Here is a 3157-nt window from a genome sequence, read left to right on the forward strand (position 1 = left end):
GTACCGGTTGTTCCTTTCCATGTTTAGGGCTTCCTTCAGGGTCTCTTGTAAGGCAGGCCTGGTGGTGACAAAATCTCTAAGCATTTGCTTATCTGTAAAGAATTTTATTTCTCCTTCACTTATGAAACTTAGTTTGGCTGGATATGAAATTCTGGGTTTAAAATTCTTTTCTTTAAGAACGTTGAATATTGGCCCCCACTCTCTTCTGGCTTGTAGAGTTTCTGCCGAGAGATCTGCTGTCAGTCTGATGGGCTTCCCTTTGTGGGTAACCCGACCTTTCTCTCTGGCTGCCCTTAAGATTTTTTCCTTCATTTCAACTTTGGTGAATCTGGCAATTATGTGTCTTGGAGTTGCTCTTCTGGAGGAGTATCTTTGTGGCGTTCTCTGTATTTCCTGAATTTGAATGTTGGCCTGCCCTGCTAGGTTGGGGAAGTTCTCCTGGATGATATCCTGTAGAGTGTTTTCCAATTTGGTTCCATTTTCCCCCTCACTTTCAGGCACCCCAATCAGACGTAGATTTGGTCTTTTGACATAATCCCATACTTCTTGCAGGCTTTGTTCATTTCTTTTTCTTCTTTTTTCTTTTGGTTTCTCTTCTTGCTTCATTTCATTCATTTGATCCTCCATCGCTGATACTCTTTCTTCCAGTTGATCGAGTCAGTTACTGAAGCTTGTGCATTTGTCACGTATTTCTCCTGTCATGGTTTTCATCTCTGTCATTTCGTTTATGACCTTCTCTGCATTAATTAGTCTAGCTGTCAATTCTTCCACTCTTTTTTCAAGATTTTTAGTTTCTTTGCACTGGGTACATAATTCCTCCTTTAGCTCTGAGAGGTTTGATGGACTGAAGCCTTCTTCTCTCATCTCATCAAAATCATTCTCTGACCAGCTTTGATCCGTTGCTGGCGATGGGCTGTGCTCCTTTGCAGGAGGTGATGCGCTCTTAGTTTTTGAATTTCCAGCTTTTCTGCCCTGCTTTTTCCCCATCTTTGTGGTTTTATCTGTCTCTGGTCTTTGATGATGGTGATGTACTGATGGGGTTTTGGTATAGGTGACCTTCCTGTTTGATAGTTTTCCTTCTGACAGTCAGGACCCTCAGCTATAGGTCTGTTGGAGATTGCTTGTGGTCCACTCCAGACCCTGTTTGCCTGGGTATCAGCAGCAGAGGTTGCAGAAGACAGAATATTGCTGAAGAGCGAGTGCACCTGTCTGATTCTTGCTTTGGAAGCTTCCTCTCAGGGGTGTACTCCACCCTGTGAGGTGTGGGGTATCAGACTGCCCCTAGTGGGAGATGTCTCCCAGTTAGGCTACTCAGGGGTCAGGAACCCACTTGAGCAGGCAGACTGCCCCTTCTCAGATCTCAACCTCCGTGTTGGGAGATCCACTGCTCTCTTCAAAGCTGTCAGACAGAGTCGTTCGCGTTTGCACAGGCTTCTGCACCTTTAGCTGAGCCCTGTCCCCAGAGGCGCAGTCTACAGAGACAGGCAGGTTTCCTTGAGCTGCTGTGAGCTCCACCCAGTTCCAGCTTCCCAGCGGCTTTATTTACCTACTTAAGCCTCAGCGATGGCGGGCGCCCCTCCCCCAGCCTCGCTGCTGCCTTGCGGTTAGATTGCCGCAGACTGCTGTGTTAGCAAGGAGGGAGGCTCCATGGGCGTGGGACCCTCCCGGCCAGGTGTGGGATATATTCTCCGGTGTGCCGGTGTTATAGCACAGTATTGGGATGGGAGTTACCCGATTTTCCAGGTGTTGTGTGTCTCAGTTCCCCTGGCTAGGAAAAGGGACTCCCTTCCCCCTCGCGCTTCCCAGGTGAGGCGATGCCTCGCCCTGCTTCAGCTCTCGCTGGTCGGGCTGCAGCAGCTGACCAGCACCGATTGTCCGGCACTCCCGAGTGGGATGGCCCCAGTACCTCAGTTGAAAATGCAGAAATCACCAGTCTTCTGTGTCGCTCGCGCTGGGAGATGGAGACTGAAGCTGTTCCTATTCGGCCATCTTGCTCCTCCCCAATCCAATTATGTGGTCAATTTTCGTATAAGTGCGATGTGGTGCTGAGAAGAAAGTATATTCTGTTGATCTGGAGTGGAGAGTTCTGTAGATGTCTATTAGGTCTGCTTGGTGCAGAGATGAGTTCAATTCCTGGATATCCTTGTTAATTTTCTGTCTCATTGATCTGTCTAATGTTGACAGTGGGGTGTTGAAGTCTCCCATTTTTATTGTATGGGAGTCTAAGTCTCTTTGCAAGTCTCTAAGGACTTGCTTTATGAATCTGGGTGTTCCTGTATTGGGTGCATATATATTTAGGATAGTTAGTTCTTCCTGATGAATTGATCCCTTTACCATTATGTAATGGCCTTCTTTGTCTCTTTTGATCTTTGATGGTTTAAAGTCTGTTTTATCAGAGACTAGGATTGCAACCCCTGCTTTTTTTTGTTTGTTTGTTTTCCATTTGCTTGGTAGATCTTCCTCCATCCCTTTATTTTGAGCTTATGTGTGTCTCTGCATGTGAGATGGATCTCCTGAATACAGCAAACTGATGGGCCTTGACTCTTTATCCAATTTTCCAATCTGTGTCTTTTAATTGGACCATTTAGTCCATTTACATTTAATGTTAGTATTGTTATGTGTGAACTTGATCCTGTCATTATGATATTAGCTGGTTATTTTGCTCACTAGTTGATGCAGTTTCTTCCTAGCATTGATGGACTTTACCTTTTGACATGTTTTTGCAATGGCTGGTACCTGTTGTTCCTTTCCATGTTTAGGGCTTCCTTCAGGATCTCTTGTAGGGCAGGCCTGGTGGTGACAAAATCTCTCAGCATTTGCTTGTCTGTAAAGGATTTTATTTCTCCTTCACTGATGAAACTTAGTTTGGCTGGATACGAAATTCTGGGTTGAAAATTCTTTTCTTTAAGAATGTTGAATATTGGCCCCCACTCTTTTCTGGCTTGGAGAGTTTCTGCCGAGAGATCTGCTGTTAGTCTGATGGGCTTACCTTTGTTTTTAACCAAAGTTTCCCTCTGGCTGCCCTTAACATTTTTTCCTTCATTTCAACTTTGGTGAATCTGACAGTTATGTGTCTTGGAGTTGCTCTTCTCGAGGAGTATCATTGTGGCGTTCTCTGTATTTCCTGAATTTGAATGTTGGCCTACCTTTCTAGGTT

Source organism: Piliocolobus tephrosceles, chromosome 13 (genome assembly GCF_002776525.5).
Source record: "Piliocolobus tephrosceles isolate RC106 chromosome 13, ASM277652v3, whole genome shotgun sequence".
Lineage (NCBI taxonomy): Eukaryota > Metazoa > Chordata > Mammalia > Primates > Cercopithecidae > Piliocolobus > Piliocolobus tephrosceles.